This window comes from Anolis sagrei, chromosome Y, assembly GCF_037176765.1.
Source record: "Anolis sagrei isolate rAnoSag1 chromosome Y, rAnoSag1.mat, whole genome shotgun sequence".
Lineage (NCBI taxonomy): Eukaryota > Metazoa > Chordata > Lepidosauria > Squamata > Dactyloidae > Anolis > Anolis sagrei.
Genome location: NC_090035.1, coordinates 73,104,883 through 73,117,825, shown reverse-complemented (window position 1 = coordinate 73,117,825; position 12,943 = coordinate 73,104,883). Strand labels below are relative to the sequence as shown.

The 12,943-nt window shown below is 39.9% G+C and overlaps 1 protein-coding gene across 1 annotated transcript in view; it reads left to right on the top strand.

Moving 5' to 3' along the window:
- Positions 1-431: 431 nt before the first annotated feature.
- LOC132780035 (UDP-GlcNAc:betaGal beta-1,3-N-acetylglucosaminyltransferase 8) overlaps positions 432-12,943 on the top strand; it is a 42,286-nt gene continuing 29,774 nt past the window's right edge. Inside the window, exon 1 of the mRNA XM_067461608.1 lies at positions 432-3,267. The gene's annotated coding sequence lies outside the window, so the exon portion shown is untranslated. The remainder of the gene's footprint in view (positions 3,268-12,943) is intronic.

Genomic DNA, 12,943 nt, shown 5'->3' with positions numbered 1-12,943 from the left:
AGCTTGGAGAGCCATTGAGTCAATTGACTGAAGGTTGAGCTGATGACTTTGAGTATCCAAATATCTTGAATTGTGTTTGAGTTCTGATCATCAGGGTTTTAGAAAGTTTCTCTAAACCAGAGGAGGAAAGTAGGAAGGGTCGTTTTGGTCACATCTAAAAGCAGACTGCTGGATATGCTGGACATCTCTGTTTCGAAATCTGTCCCTCTCTCTGAACCTGTCATTATAATTAAAGATAGCAGTCCTCCTATCTCTCTTTACCTGGGAAATAGAGGTATATTGCCTTTGGATATGGGGGTTTAGCTCAGCCATGGGCAAATTTGAACCCTCCAGGTGTTTAGGACTTCAACTCCCACAATTCCTAACAGCTTCAGGACCCTTCTTTTTCCCCCTCAGCCGCTTAAGCGGCTGAGGGGGAAAAAGAAGGGGCCTGAGGCTGTTAGGAATTTTGGGAGTTGAAGTCCTAAACATCTGGAGGGCTCAAATTTGCCCATGGTTGGTTTAGCTGTTGTGGTTCATAAGTGGTCAGAGCAAGATTCACTCTGCTTTCGGAGTGTTTGTTCTCACAGCAGTTGTTTGGCCATAATAACAGTGGCTTACAATACAATCACTGGGCAGGCTTGGGCCTGCTTAGATTCCAAGATCAGGTGCATAGCTCTGTTTACATCTTTAGCATCTATCAACAATTATTAACAATGTCCCTGGCAAAGAAGCTCTTGTTAGTCTTTTTTTCCGGGTCTAACCATTTCTGCATTTTCTCCTTGTTCGCAATCCAGCTGAAAGGTTTTGGGTGTTTTTCGCAATACTGAGATAATGGTGGAGTGTGGCAGAAAAATGAATTTTTTGCTTCTGTGTTGCAGTAATATGTCTACAATGCAATACAGTTTTCAGCTAGGAAAGGATGGGATACCATGAAATTCTATGGTAGCCTAGTATTCTTACCTATAACCAGTGGCGACACTAGGTAATTTTCAACGGTAACAGTATCTTGCTGCCCCTCCCCCCCAAACCAATCACTGATATATATTTTTTGTTTGTCGTGGGAGTTCTGTGTTCCATATTTGGTTCAATTCCATCATTGGTGGAGTTCAGAATGCTCTTTGATTTTAGGTGAACTATACATCCCAGCAACTACAACTCGCATATGTCAAGGTCTATTTCCCTCAAGAGTGGCCCTGGGCAAAATCAACTATACTGCAAATGCTTACTTTGTGTAATGGGTTGAGCAGCCCCTGCCTATTACTGGCAAGTGAAACTGCAGCTGCCCCAGAATCTTTTACAGAGTATTCATGAACAGCAACATGGAGAAAGGGAGAGGAGATAAGCCTCCAAAATTAGTATTTGTGTATAGATCTCACAAAAATGGAAAACGTTAAGAAAATTGGTGGCAGAAAAATGTCATTCCTGGATGTGTTTTGAAAGAAGTTCACAAAGGGCTTCAATCTTCCTAATGCCACGACCCCTTAAAACAGTTCCTCATGTTGTGGTGACCCCCAACCATAACATTACTTCGTTGCTACTTCAGAACTGCAGTTGTGCTACTGTTATGAATCGTTATGTAAATATCTGATATGCAGGATGTATTTTCGTTTACTGGACCAAACTTGGCACAAATAGCCGATAAGCCCCAATTTGAATTCTGGTGGGGTTGATTTTGTCATTTGGGAGTTGTAGTTGCTGGGATTTATAGTTCACCTACAATCAAAGAGCATTCTGAACTCCACCAATGATGGAATTGAATCAATCTTGGTACACAGAACTCCCATGACCAACAGAAAATACTGGAAGGGTTTGGTGAGCATTAACTTTGAGTTTTGGAGTTGTAATTCACCTACATCCAGAGAGCAGTGTGGACTCAAACAATGACTGATCTGGACCCAACTTGACATGAATACTCAATATGCCCAAATGTGAACACTGGTGGTATAAGGGGAACATAGATTTTGTCATTTGGGAGTTGTAGTTGCTGGGATTTATAATTCACCTACAATCAAAGAGCATTCTGAATGCCACTAACAATAGAATTGTCCAAACTTCCCACACAGAACCTCCATGTGTTGAAAGGACTCACTAGTGTGAGCCTCCCTCCAGCCTTGCTCACTCTCCCTCGCTTGCACATGCACACCACACTGCCATGCACCGAGCATGCCTGCTCTCCCCTCCCCACTTGGAGTCTCAGAAACAGCCTTCCCCTTGGCTGAGAGGCCTGTTGAGAGGCCAGCAAATCACAGCAGGAGAAGGGCTTTTGGAGGAAGGGTTTTCAGTCTGTTTCCAAAAAGGAAGAGAAGGACAGGAGAAAGGAAGGACAAGAGAAAGGAGATTCCATCTGAACATGAGGAAGAACTTCCTGACTGTGAGAGCCGTTCAGCAGTGGAACTCTCTGCCCTGGAGGCTCCTTGTTTGAAAGCTTTTAAACAGAGGCTGGATGGCCATCTGTCAGGGGTGCTTTGAATGCAATATTCCTGCTTCTTGGCAGGGGGTTGGACTGGATGGTCCATGAGGTCTCTTCCAACTCTATGATTCTATGGCAGGCGGAGAGATCTTCAACCTTCTCTGCCAAAGGGGTCCCTAAGACCATCAGAAATACATGTTTTCTAATGGTCTTTGGCGACCCCTCTGAAACCCCCTCGCCACCCCCAGATTGAGAAACGCTGCTCGAGCAGGTTGCAAGTGTCATGTCTCATTTTGAGTACTGAATTAAAAGCTTTGCTGAAACACGTTGAGTTTTTTCTTGCATTGCCGGAACCTGTTCTTTTCACATTATTCCTGCCCTTTTCGTTCCACGTAATTTTTTCCCTCTGTTGCCCAACTGACTGTTAAAGGAAGTCATGCCCAGGATCACATCTCCTGTACTCCATTCATTCCGTTTACCTGCAACTCCTTTACACAGTTGGTCTGTTGAAAAAGAAACCAGAACTCCCATTTCCTGCGTGACCTTTTGCATAATGTATACCTGTAATTGCTCTCAATCCTGTTTATCCCAGTAGATTTGCTTATGGTTTCTTTTCCTGAAGGCCAGGGAAATCTTATTGGCTGCTCCTCAGTGTCCAGAGCTGGTGCCAGCTTTCCTACGTGCCACTGGTTTCCATGCGGTTGCCTGCCTCGGCCCTTTGAAGGTTTCGGAGCTCCAGATGGAGAGCACCTGAGCTCCACCTTTATGGGCTGTTGACGAAAACATCACAATTTTTTGGCAAGCCGGGACAAGCTTTGAAGAACATACAGCCTTGTGGGATTTGCATGCTGGCGGAAGAAACCAGAGTCACAAAGGTAAAAGAAAAATACTTTTATCCAATGCTTCAATTGCTTAAAATGGAATGGGATGTTCTATCTATCTGTCTGTCTGTCTGTCTGTCTGTCTGTCTGTCTGTCTGTCTGTCTGTCTATCTATCTGGTATCTATCTATCTACCTACCTACTATCTATCTATCTATCTATCTATCTTCTCTTTCTCTCTCTCTGTCTAATCTAGCTATCTTTCTGGTATCTATCTACTATCAATTTATCTCTCCATCTATCTGTCTGATCTATCTATCTACTATATTTCCCTATCTCTCTATCTCTATCTATCCATCCATCTATCCATCCATCCATCCATCTTCTCTCTCTCTCTCTCTCTCTGTGTGTGTCTATCTAATCTAGCTATCTTTCTTTCTTTCTGGTATCTATTTACTATCCATCAACCTATCTCTTCATCTATCTGTCTAATCTATCTACTATATTTATCTCTCTATCTCTATCTATCTATCATCCATCCATCCATCCATCCATCCGTCTGATCGATCTATCTATCTATCTTCTCTGTGTGTGTGTGTGCTATCTAGCTATCTTTCTGGTATCTATCTACTATCTATCAATCTATGTCTCCATCTATCTGTCTAATCTATCTATCTACTCTATTTCTCTATCTCTCTATCTCTATCTATCATCTATCTACCCATCCATCCATCCGTCTGATCTATCCATCTATCTATCCATCTATCCATCTATCTATCCATCTATCCATCTATCCATCCATCCATCCATCCATCTATCTATCTATCTATCTATCTATCTATCTATCTATTTATCTATCTATCTATCTATCTATCTATCATCTCTATCTCTAATAATAATAATAATAATAATAATAATAATAATACTTTATTTATACCCCGCCACCATCTCCCCACGGGGACTCGGGGCGGCTTACATGAGGCCAAGGCCAACAATACAACAATGCAAATAACAACATAGAACAACAGTAAAAATATAAATAAAAAATAAAACACAAGAAACAATATAAATAAACATCAACAATATAAAATCACAATAATTTAAACACAAGAAAATAAATCACAGTGAGCAGGGCAGATAGCAAAGGATTAAAAGTTTAAAAACACTGGATGAGAAGGCAATGTATTGTATCTGGACAGGGGATCTCTATATCTATCTACTCTAGCTATCTATCTATCTGGTATCTATCTATATCTATCTATCTATCTATCTATCTATCTATCTATCTATCTATCTTCTCTCTCTCTCCCCCCCCCCCCTCTCTATCTACCATATATCTTCTCTAACTCTCTCTCTAATATATCTATCTGGTATCTCTCTCTATCTAATGCAGCTATCAATCATCTATCTATCTATCTATCTATCTATCTATCTATCTTCTCTCTATCTATCTATCTATCTATCTATCTACCATCTATCTTCTCTAACTCTCTCTCTCTAATCTATCTTTCTGGTATCTCTCTCTATCTAATCTAGCTATCGATCTGCTATCTATCTATCTATCTATCTATCTATCTATCTATCTATCTATCTATCTATGTAGTATCTCTAATCTAGCTATTGATCTATCGATCTATCGATCTGTCTATCAATCATCTATCTACCATCTATCTATCTTCTCTAGCTCTTTCTGTCTCTGTCTGTCTGTCTGTCTATCTATCTATCTATCTATCTATCTATCTTCTCTCTCTCTCTATCTATCTGGTACCTCTATCTAATCTAGCTATTGATCTGCTATCTATCTATCTATCTATCTATCTATCTATCTATCTGGTATCTGTCCATCCATCCATCCATATACCTATACAAGACTTCCTTGGCTCCTGCACTGAAAGAATTCTTGGAGGAATCCTGGTTTGTTTGAGGGAAACATTTAAGGAAGTTCTATATTTACTCTTGTAAACTTGCTCAGGAAAGAGAGACCTCAGTAGAAGAAGGGGAGACTTAGGACCCTTCCACGCCACCATATAATCCAGAATATCAAGGCCAAAAATCCCATAATGTCTGCTTTGAACTGGGTTATCTTGAGTCCACGCTGCCATGTGTTCCAGTTCGAAGTAGAAAATGTGGGGTTTTATTCAGTTGTGTGAAAGGGGCCCTAGAGTCCTTCTACACTGCCAGACAAAATCCAGATGATTTGCTTTGAACTAGATTATATGGCAGTGTAGACTCATATAATCCGGTTCAAAGTAGATAATGTGGATTATCTCCTATGATAATCTGGATTATATGGAAATGTAGAAGGGGCCTTATAGGAAGGGCTTAGGTCTCAGAGTCCTGGGTTCAAATTCCCTCCCAGTTTGAAAGCCCTCTGGTGGTGCAATGGGTTAAACCGCTGAGCTGCTGGACTTGCTGACCGAAAGGTCACCGGTTCAAATCCAGGGAACGGGGGTGAGATCCTGCTGTTAGCCCCAGCTTCTGCCAACCTAGTGGTTCAAAAACATGCAAATTTGAGTAGATCAATAGATACTGTTCTAACGGGAAGGTAATGGTGCTCCATGCAGTCATGCTGACCACATGACCTTGGAGATGTCTGCGGACAATGCCGGCTTTTCGGCTTAGAAAGAGAGATGAACACCCAGTCAGACACGAATGGACTTTACCTTTACTTAGTTAGACATTAACACTCAGACCAAAGTTCAGAGAAGTTGCTTTTTGGATTACAGCAATCTAACTCACCCAGCTTTTATTTTCTTTGAAAGTTACTTCTCCAAGGCTCCAGTTCAGGCTGTCAGGCAGGTTTGAAAAGGCCTCAAGGAAGTAGAGCTGAATACATCTAAAGCAATAAAACATTTCTATCCCATATCTCTTTCCCCTTCTTCTTTATTCCTCCTAATGAGACAAGCGTGCGTGCTAAACAACCCATGCACATTTCTCATATTTACTATATGTGGGCCACAGGGCTTTCTGGCTTTGGCAAATCAGTACACAAGATGTGATTTTTTTTTTAAAAAAAATGATCCCATCCCACCATTTATTTTTATATGCTAATTTTCACTAAAGAAATAAATTATGGGGCAACTTGTAAGAATACTATCACAAAATGCAAGCTCTGTTTCAGCTAAAGAGTAGCTCAAGGTAAGCAAGACAACCCCATGGTCAGCTTTCAAGGTAAAGGTAAAGGTAAAGTCTAGTCGTGCCCCACTCTGCGGGGTGGTGCTCATCTCCATTTCTAAGCTGAAGAGCCGGCGTTGTCCATAGACACCTTCAAGGTCATGTGGCCAGCATGACTGCATGGTGCACTGTACCTTCCTGTCAAAGTGGTACCTATTGATCTACTCACATTTGCATGTTTTCAAACTGCTAGGCTGGCAAAAGCTGGACCTAACTGTGGGAGCTCACCCCGTTCCCCAAATTCGAACTGCCATCCTTTCGGTCAGCAAGTTCAGCAGCTCAGTGGGGGGGGGGGGGTTGTGAGGGGATTTCAGAGGGGTCGCCAAAGCCCATCTGCAAACACATATTTCTAATGGTCTTAGGAACCCCATTGGCATAGTTGTTTAGGTTCACATTGCTCTCTGGATGTAGGTGAACTAAATTTCCCCTAAATCACTGTCAATTCATCCCAAATCCCCCCAGTATTTTCTGTTGGTCATGAGGGTGCTGTGTGAGAAGTTTGGCCCAATTCCATCATTGGTGGGGTTCAGAATCCCAGCAAATACAACTCCCAAATGTCAAGGTCTAGTTTCCCTATACTCCACCAACATTCCCATTTGAGCATATTGAGTATCCATGCCAAGTTTGGTCCAGATCTATTATTGATTGAGTTCACAGTGCTCTCTGGATATAGGTGAACTACAACTTCCAAACTCAAGATCTATGCCCACCAAACCATTCCAATATTTTCTGTTGGTCATGGGAGTTCTGTGTGCCAAGTTTGGTTCCATTCCAACATTGGTGGGGTTCAGAACGCTCTTTGATTGTAGGTGAACTATAAATCCCAGCAACTACTACTCCCTAATGTCAAGGTCTGTTTCCCCCAAACTCCGCCAGTGTTCACTTTTGGACATATTAAGTATTCGTGCCAAGTTTGGTCCAGATCCATCATTGTTTGAGTCCACAGTGCTCTCTGGATGGAGGAGAACTACAACTCCAGAACTCAAAGTCAATGCCCACCAAACCCTTCCAGTATTTTCTCTTGGTTGTGAGAGTTCTGTGTGCCAAGATTGGTTCAAGTCCATCATTGGTGGAGTTCAGAATGCTCTTTGATTGTAGGTGAACTATAAATCCCAGCAACTACAACTCCTAAATGTCAAGATTTATTTCCCCCAAACTCCACCAGTATTCACATTTGGATATATTGAGTATTTGTGCCAGGTTTGGTCCAGATCTATCATTGTTTGAGTTCACAGTGCTCTCTGGATGTAGTTGAACTACAACTCTCAAACTCAAGATCTATGCCCACCAAACCCTTCCAGTATTTTCTGTTGGTCTTGGGAATTCTGTGTGCCAAGTTTGGTTCAATTCCATTGTTGGTGGGGTTCAGAATGCTCTTTGATTGTAGGTGAACTATAAATCCCAGCAACTACAACTCCCAAATGTCAAAGTCTGTTTTCCCCAACCTCCACCAGTGTTCACATTTGGGCATATATTTGTGCCAAGTTTGGTCCAGATCCATAATTGCTTGAGTCTGCAGTGATATCTGGATGCAGGTGAACTACAACTCCCAAACACAATCATAATGATAACATTATTAAAGGATATTATTAATAATAGATTGTTTAAGAAGACAACAGGCAGTGGTCCCAGGTAAACTACAACTCCCAAACTCAAGATCTATGCCCACCAAACCCTTCCAGTATTTTCTGTTGGTTTTTGGAATTCTGTGTGCCAAGTTTGGTTCAATTCCATTGTTGGTGGGGTTCAGAATACTCTTTGATTGTAGGTGAACTATAAATCCCAGCAACTACAACTCCCTAATGTCAAGGTCTGTTTTCCCCAACCTCCACCAGTGTTCACATTTGAGCATATATTTGTGCCAAGTTTGGTCCAGATCCATAATTGCTTGAGTCTACAGTGCTATCTGGTTGCAGGTGAACTACAACTCACAGACTCAATAATAATGATAACATTATTAAAGGACATTATTAATAATAGGTTGTTTAAGAAGACAACAGGCAGTGGTCCAGGTGAACTACAACTCCCAAACTCAAGATCTATGCCCACCAAACTCTTCTAGTATTTTCTGTTGGTCATGGAACTGTGTTCCCAGTTTGGTTCAATTCCATCGTTGGTGGAGTTCAGAATGCTCTTTGATGGTAAGTGAACTATAAATCCCAGCAACTACAACTCCCAAATGACAAAATCAATCCCCCCCAATCCCACCAGTATTTAATTTTCAGGTATTTGTGCCAAATATGGTCCAGTGAATGAAAATGCATCCTGCATATCAGATATTTACATTACGATTCATAACAGTAGCAAAATTACAGTAATGAAGTAGCAACGAAAATAATGTTATGATTGGGGGTCAACACAACATGAGGAACTGTATCAAGGGATCGTGGCATTAGGAAGGTTGAGAAACACTGTTCTAAATGCAATAATCCTTCAGTCTGATGTGACTCAAAGAATGTACTGCCAGATAAGGATAAATAAAATGATGGAGAGACAAATAAAATGTTTTTCGAATAATATTAATGGTATGAACTCCCCCCAAAAACGGAAGAGAGTATGGAGGAGCCTGAAGAAACAGAACTTTGATGTAATAATGTTACAGGAAACGCATATCTGTGATAAACATGTGGCACACCTTCCGAATAAAAAATTAGGAAAGGAATATTATTCGGCCTATGAAAAAAAGAAAAGAGGAGTGGTTACATATGTAAAGGACTCAATAGACTCAGAATTGGCATTTAGAGATACAGAAGGAAGATGTGTGGCAGTGAAAATAATAATTGGAGATTCCAAAATATTGGTTTGTAATATATATGCTCCCAATGGACCGAAGAGAAAATTTGCTGAATTCTTAAATACTAAGTTAAAAGAAACAGAATTTGATGAACTGATCTTGGCAGGAGATTTTAATGGGGTCGTCGATTGTCAGATAGATAAAAGTTTGAAGAAAAAGAAGTTTAAGGGAGGGAAACTCCCTCAGAAATTCATGGATTTACAAAAAGACTTCGACCTTGAAGATGCATGGAGAATTAGAAATAAAGATAAAAGAGACTTTACCTTCTTCTCGAATAGACATCAATCCTGGTCTAGAATTGATATGGTTTGGATTACTAAGAACCTCTCTACTAAAGTGAAAGAGATTAATATTCTGCCACGAGACTTATCAGATCACTGCCCTCTGGAATTGGTGGTAAATCAAAAAAATTATCATAGAAAATGGAGATTAAATGAGAACTTAATAAAAACGGAAGATGACAAAGAATATTTCAAGAAGTTAATCCAGGACTATTTACAAATAAATAGATTAGATTCAATGGAGCCACGAGTGGTTTGGGATGCCTTTAAGGCAGTCATGAGAGGGCATTTTATTCAACAAGGAGCAAGAAGGAATAGAGAGAGAAATAAAAGAATAAACGAGTTGAGGGCAGAAATAGCAGTAAAAGAAATGGAGTTAAAGAAAAACCCATCTAAACGAATAGAGAAACAATTGGTGACATTGAAACAGGAAAAAAATCATGTGGAGCTGGAATTCCAATCAAGACAGATGAAATTTCTAAAGCAACAGGCTTTTGAAAATGCTAACAAACCAGGTAAATGGTTGGCAAACCAGGTTAGAAAAAAGAGGCAAATCAATCATATTGCTAAAATAAGTACTAAGGACAAGGATTTGAAAACGGATAAAGAAATTTTGGAGGAGTTTCGGACTTTCTATACACAATTATATACAAAGGAGGACATAAAGAAAGAGGATATTATGGAATATATTGGACAAATGAAACTGGATAAAATAACAGATGAAGATAGAGAAGAATTGAACAAAGAAATAACAGAAGAGGAAATTGAGAAAGCTATAAGTAAAATGAATGCAGACAAAGCCCCGGGACCGGATGGGTTTACGGCAGGATTTTATAAAACGTTTAAACAGCAGTTGATACCCATTTTTAAAGTTATAGCGAATGAAGCTTTAAAATATCGAAAGGTTCCAGACTCCTGGAAGGAGGCAGAAATAACTGTGATACATAAAGAAGGATCACTGGAAAACGATATCAAAAATTACAGGCCGATCTCCTTGTTAAATATGGATTATAAATTGTTTGCAAATATTATGGCCACAAGATTAAAACTTTTTTTAAGCAAGTGGATTGGCGAAGAACAAACAGGTTTTCTTCCAAATAGACATATGAAAGAAAATATACGCAACGTTCTAGACCTTTTGGAATATTATGAGACTAATCATCAAAAAGAATTTGCCCTTCTGTCAATAGATGCTGAGAAAGCATTTGACAATTTGAATTGGGATTTCTTCAAGATTTTGATACAAGAGTTGGATATGGGAGAGAAATTTAATAATGCAATTAATGCTATTTATGAATTTCAAAAAGCTAAGGTAAAAGTGAATGGGCAAGTGACTCAAGAATTTGAAATCACGAAAGGCACGAGACAAGGTTGTCCACTCTCCCCATTAATTTTTGTTATGGCAGTGGAGATCCTGATGAAGAAAATCAGAGAAGATGAAAAGATTAAAGGAGCAAAAATTGGTAAATTTGAATACAAAATACGAGCGTTTGCAGATGATTTAATAGGTACAATTGAAAACCCGGAGAAAAATTTACAAAGTTGGATTAACAAAATAGAAGATTTTGGAAAGGTGGCAGGTTTTAAGATGAACATGAAGAAAACTAAACTTTTATTTAAGAATGTGAATAAGGAGAAACAAATAAAGATCCAACAACAGGTTGGAATAGAAGGTGTTAAGAAAATTAGATACCTAGGAGTCTGGATCACAGCCAGAAATGGACAACTTTTAAAGAATAATTATGAATTAGTTTGGAAGAAGGTCCAAAAGGATTTGCAGAACTGGGACCGGCTGAAACTATCTGTAAATTGGATGAGAAAGAAGATAAATTATTCACTTACTGCATAACGGCGGCTAGGATGGTTTTTGCCAAATATTGGAAGAATGGTGAGGTCCCGAGTATTAAAGACTGGTGGAAGAAAATTAAAGAAATAAGAGACATGGACGAATTAACTTTTTTGTTGAGAAGAAATGAAGGAAGAGTTTTGAGGAGGACAGATTGGTCCCTGATATATGATTATGAGAAGAAAGCTGAAAAAACAATGGGATAAGAATAGATAATTAAGGTGAAGAAATATTCTGAAAAGATCCTGAGGTTGGAGTGGAAGTCATTTTAGAATAGTTTGAGTAGTTGTTTTGTATGTATTAGATGTTAGTTAGATATGGTGGTTTTTTTTTTTCTGTGTGTTCCTATCCCTTTCCTACTGATCTATCTTCTTGTTTTTTGTTCCCCCTCTTTCCTTGTGTGGATTGTGAAAAACTTAATAAAAATCATTTAAAAAAAAAAAAAAGAATGTACTGCCAATGGAAAAACAGCTGCTATGGCATCCATGTCAACATCACATGTGTTATGATAATGGTGATGACGTCAGGCAAGCTTTTGCATTGGCAGTGCCCATGTGCCACCCAGACAATAGTGAGCATCTCCATTCAGAGATGCTAAGACAAGATAGTGTCTCTCACTATCTCAGCCACAATATGATGAGGGCAGGGTTCGAAGCTTCGTATACCACACTTTGACAGCAGTTGTTGGTTCAACAGGATGCCGTGGGAGGGAGTTGGCTAACAGGAACTGTAACAATAAACTCCATTACGGAGAAATGGGAGCAAGGCCTTCTTGGTAGTTGCTCCCAAATCTTGGAATTCCCTTCCCATGGAGGTTTGATTGACACCCTCCATGCAATGCACTCATAGGCAGATAAGGACTGTTCTGTCATGCGTTGGACCTGTAAATAGTTGTCTTTAAAACAGGACGTGCAACCTTTGCCCAACAGGAAGCCAGGGGCCTCAAAGAGAAGTTCTCAGAGGTTTCCACCACAAACAGTCTTTAGATGGCTTGAGAAGTACAACAAAGTCTTTTATTAATGAACAATCAAACAGAAACTTCTCCTGTCTTCAGTAAAGTTCAGCAAATAATTCCAAGCTTTTAGGTAACTGGTGAATTCCTAAACTTGCCCACAAAGGACAGGCAACTGTCTTCAATAACTTCTTCTTTACTTTAAAGGAAAATCCCCTTTTTAACTTCTCCCAGGCTGACTGTAAACTTAAACCTTACTGATGTGGGCACCACTACCGGGTTGAACTGCGTCTCAAAGCACCGAGTGGACCTACCAGCAAGGCCTGTAGTCTCTTCAGCTGGAGTTCTTTGATCTTTAGGGCTGTTTCCCTGGAAAGTCTTTGGAGACTCTTTTCCTTCTGTTTCTGTTGGAATTTCTGTAACCCTGGAAATTCTTAAAGGTTGAAGCTTTTGTACAGGGGAAGCTTTACACACATCCTGTACATTGGCTAACCTAGCTGAGACTAACTAAAAAATGGCTCCCTTCCCTTCCCAATTGCCCTGAGCAAGGGACGGGAAAACTTAATGATGATGGACAGGTGGCTTGCCCTATAACTGCAACCAAAAGAAGCCACCTATCTGCAGAGTCCCTGAAACTTAGGACTGCAAACAAACATTTAATGTAAAGCAAACAAAATTGGAGCT